Raw genomic sequence first — 5481 nt, forward strand, 5'->3', positions numbered from 1 at the left:
AGTTAGCAATTAGCTAATCTTTCTTGTCTTGCTTAAGTCCTTTTTAAAATACCCTCAACGTAACTTATAGTACTCTAGGTACATAATCTCATGTCATTTTTCCTTTGCTAGTTCAGATTCTTCCATCTCGCACGACCACACCCGCACCATTGTACTAAATTCCACCAGAATTTAGAAGTTAAGTGTGCTTGGGCAAGAGAAATACTGGGATGGGTGACCTCTTTGGGAAGTCCTCATGTCGCGTTTCATGGTAATCCTTGCAATAATGTGTGGGGCACTCAACTTAGCCCAAGATTTATCTTATCATCGTCTTATAAGTCTTTATGTGTTGGCTTGCCCTTTCCTCTGTTATCTTGCAACCGGTATAGGGGTAGATCTTTAGTTCCACTACGACCATGTCCCTTTTTGGTCATTTTTGTTGAACATTTCCTATTGTATTCACCCCTTTTTGTACGCACCCATTCATTAGGGTTGGCTACTGAGTAGCACTAAAGTTCGTTCATATAGTGACCTTTAGAGCCACTTTGAGTTCTGTCTATCATTAGCTGGTATAGTTTTAAAGGAATTTAACATATAAGCTTGTCAATCCTATAGTAACCAGCTAGTCCTGTCCGTCTTATTTAAACCATTTCACAATTTTTCCTTACCCCCGCTTGTAACCTTCTTGACATATTCTCGTGTCATTCTTTACCTTTACGAGAATATGAGAGAGTGTAACAAATACCTTGTCGCACTTCTTTCTATTTCCTTATTTACTCCTTGATGATCTTATCTCCTATCATAGGAGTCTTGCTATTTCTTTTCCTTGGTTATTTATCTATCGCAATATTATTTGCGACCAACTCTACAGCCAATATTTGGCTTTTGATCTAGCAATGTATCACTATCCTTCGTAGTGTCCCTTGAGTTATTCGATATCCTTTCATTGCTACATTCTTTTGCTTTTATACGTACCCACCTTCTAGTGTTATATCATTCAGGGTCTCGTCCAAACTTCTTAACGCTGTCTTACATACCATCCTGATTTCTATCCAATTACTGGTGGCTTCCAGACCTTTCTAACTTGGTTCAGCAAGGGATCTTATTTCAGATTAAACATACATCTCAAGCATGTTGCCCTATTAATTGCCTCAATCCTACCCTTGCAGTTCTCTCACTTGCTTCCCCTCTTTAGAGGGTACTTATACTTTTACCTGCTTATACCTTGCTCTATCTCTCTAGGTCCAGTCTCAAATTCGCCCGGTCTCCTTCCCCAGTCTACTTAGTACTACATGTCCCCGTTTTTCCGTATCTTTTATAACCTGATTATCTACGTACAGAACCTTGGCTAAATCACAAAGCGACTGGAACCTTCCCATACATAGTGAGACATCTCCTCTATTAATCTATACTTAAGTAATGGGACCCATGGAACAACTCGCCCAAGGACACATTCTACTTATCCTTATAAAAGTTAATATACACTTGTAGCCATTCTAAATTTTCTTTTAACTAGGCAACATTTGTATTTCGACATTCATTGTCCAAGTTTCTCTTGGAGTAGTGGCTTTCCCAACCTATATCCTTTGTTTTTTTTTGGGGATGAATGGAAGCTGAGCCATTTATTCCTAAAGTTTGTCGTCTTTGTCTCTTAAGAGTTCCATTATTTTTGGGGTGACGTTGTGTACGCGCACTACTCCTTTATACCTTATAGCCCTTACCCTTACTGTGTACCCAACACAAGCTTTTAACTTAGTCAACGTATATCAAGTACGCCTTACTAGTGGTCCCACTTTATCCCTGTATACTTGTATCACACCATTCAATTCATACTTACATATCTACCATTTAGTTCGTACTCATATTCAGCTACTGTCATCTCATTGAGGTGCTTCTGTTCGAAGCTCTTTCCCCAATTAGTTTGTAGAGGGCTATAAACTGTTATCATAAACCATTTTCCAACCATTGTTGGAAGAAACTAGAATCTCTTAAACATCACCGTACTTCTTTTAATACTTGACCTACTTGGTCTCCTTCGGAGTTTATCCTCGAGTTATAAACAACTTATCTAATTTACAATTACGAGTTAGGGACTTGGTACTTTCAAAATAATTGAAGCTCAATTACTAGACATCTCACCCTTCAACCTGAAATTCTCTTCTTTTTTTTCTCCAGCACAATTACGGCTGGAGATACTGTGGTCTGAATTGTATTGCTCAGACAGACTTTTGTTTCTCTGAAAAAAATTCCCCAAGTAAAGAGGGTATCCCTTATTGACGGCATGAAGAGTACCTCTTACAGCTTTAATTAAACATAATAGGGGAACTTGATATAAATTTCCAGGACATCTAAAGAATCTATGTTTTATTTTGTTTTTCTTGTTCTGGGAAAATTTCGGCAGAGTTTCCTCTACACTCCTTACTATCCCAAAACTTGCACGCAAAAAAAATACCAACAATGCCTCACAGGGCCAACATATATATATTCATATCATATCACGGCCGCACAGGGCTTTCAATATCATCTCATATCACAGCCACACAGGGCTTTCAATATAAATAATAATAAAGAAGATAATGGACTTACCTTGTATGTCCAACTTTGATCTGCGTCTGTTGCACTTTCCTATCTACTTTCCCCTTCAGTTTTTGATTTTACACATCAATCATATATCAATACCTTACCCAACAGATATCTCCCATGCCTTTTACTTTACTTAACTGCATGTTTCGTAACTTCTCATGTCGTCAATTACTTCCTTTTGTTGGTGTCGTCTTTCTCTTAAGATCCAAGGTTAGTATAAGGAATTGTCCTATGACTCGAATCTATTGCACGATCTTAGATGTGAAAAAAAGTAACATCCTAAATGTCCTGTAGCCTTATTTTTATAGATGTAGCACATAACACATCGATACACAAGACTCTACTAGACACGGTCTGCAGACATTCCAAAGATGAACTGCTCTAATACCACTTCTGTCATGACCCAACCCCGTAGGCCGCGACTGGGGTCATATCTGAACCCCCGTATACAAGTCTATTAGTTGTGGTCAAGTCAAACTATAGACATGCAATGCATATAAACCAAGTGTAGTCGAACCGGACTACAAACAACACAGTGCCATGCATCAAAGCCCTATTGGGCGATAACATTTTTATAAACCTGTAGCCTCTTTCATTTGTATCACCTCATGAAAGGGCACACAAGCCGACAAGGCTACCATAACATAGTAACAGATATCACACATCACGTAGACCCAGTTGAATCAAACTGACATACATAACCTATATATACATGTCTACGGACCTCTAAAAATATTAACGACAATATATGGCGGGTGTCACGACCCAACCCCGTAGGCCACGACTGGGGTCAGACCTGGACCCCCCGTACACATATCAATCAGTTGTGGTCACATTGAACTATAAATAAAACAATATATCATATAACAGAGCCCCACTGGGCGATAACATTTTCATAAACTGTAGCCCTTTTCATTTGTATCACAATATGACAAGGCACGCAAGCCGACAAGGCTACCATAACATAATAAAATACATCATATATCATGTAGACTCAGCTGAATCAAACTGACATACACAACCCACATATACATGTCTACAGACCTCTAAACATATAAATGACAACATATGGCAGGACAGGGCCCCCGCCGTACCCCTGAATGGATAAAACAATTTCTATACATCCGTGGACAGTATCAAAAACTAGGCTCCGATACAAGGGAGCCTCTCCCAGCTGAGCTGCATGGAATCCTAAACTGACGGACTCCCAAAATCTGTATCTGTACCTACAGGCATGAACGCAGCCCCCCGAGAAAGGGGGTCAGTACGATATATGTACTGAGTATGTAAAACATAATATAATACAACTGGAAGCATATCTGAGATAGAGAATAGGGGATAAGATATCAATTCAGAAACCTGTACCTGTACTTTGTGAATTACAAAAACATGCATGTTCGAGTCATATCATATAGCCGGCCCTTTCGGGGGTCCGGTGAATCATCTCTGTAAAATCATCTCTGTAAAACCATCATGGACCCAGTGCCATCACCACCTTATTACAACACATCATCATATATCTATACACGTATCCTGGCCCTCTATTGAGGGACTCAGGGAATAATGCAGTGAACTGTGCACGAGAACATATCCTGGCCCGAGACTCAAGGAAAGAAGTGTTACGATATACACGAGTAGAGTAGTGAGTAACTATATGCAATTTAAATCATTATCAGAGACTCGACAGAATAAGAAAGTTAAGCTTTTGTTTGAGGACCCGAGTAACGGTGTAGTCATCTCGAGTGTCCTCTAAATGCCATTATGGGCTGTCTCAATTATAATCTCGGGGCTCCTAGACATGTACTAAAGTAAAGCCAAATCGCTTATGGAACCAGAAACATTTGTTAACATATAGTATGTAAGACTTGGAGCCTGTATATTTGTTATTTCTTTAGCATATAACAGTTTCCAGGGAAATAGTTCGGCTACCGTAGGAGTTCAATATTCAGAAGTAAATAAGAGATGTTCGAGAATAGAGTTACCCTAGAGCTCAGATCATATTCAACTTACAACTAAGACAAAGGCATGCCCAAAAGAAGAAAGAGAATAAGCTTTATGTAGTCTATACTTTCCTTCAAGGGATCTGCATACACATATTTCGTACCCGGCCCATCATGGGGCTCAGTGAATCATTATGGCATCATAATCTCATTTTTGTACCAAATACGTGTCAAGGAAAATGAGAGATAGCTTTTCACACACTACTGTTTAACACGTAGAAGCCTTACTAGGCAATACTCAATCCTTATAGAAATTCCAATACTAAGCAGTGGATAGGGGTTATGAGGCATACTTGGAGTTTTGGGAATGGAATTATCCCCACATTCCACACACAATTCACTTAAGGCTAAAGCTTGCCAAAAGGAAAGAAAGATAGCTGTACGAACTTATACCAAAACATGCCAAGAGAAAGCTTTACATACCTCTTGGGAGTTACCCTTTATCCTGCTCGCCTCGTCGTCTTCTGAACCTATTCAATATAAAGTAATACGAATATCAACTACTGTTAACTTTTCAGTATCTGAGGTTACGCCTTAATGTTAATGGAATCTATTCCCTTAGTCGTTTCCTCGACTAGTTCTTTAGTTTGTTAAGGCGTTAACGAAAATTGGGCAGCACCTCCCGTATAATGTACCCTATCCAAATTTCCAATTAGGTCCCTAAGACCTACAGCCAACCAACAACAACAACCTGCAGCAATTCATACCAACAATATACAACATAAACTCCAAACGACTTATTCAAAAACATGATATCAAATAGGGTGTCTAGTCTTTATTTTACAACGCCTTTAATTATACGCAACGGGGGGTCATGTGGACTCAACCAGAAGCACCCTAACCCACATTAGAACATATTTAGGCCCTGAAACAAGACACCACACCCCTGCAGCAGCAACTCACAAGAGCAACGCCTTAC

This window comes from Solanum dulcamara, chromosome 9 (genome assembly GCF_947179165.1).
Source record: "Solanum dulcamara chromosome 9, daSolDulc1.2, whole genome shotgun sequence".
Lineage (NCBI taxonomy): Eukaryota > Viridiplantae > Streptophyta > Magnoliopsida > Solanales > Solanaceae > Solanum > Solanum dulcamara.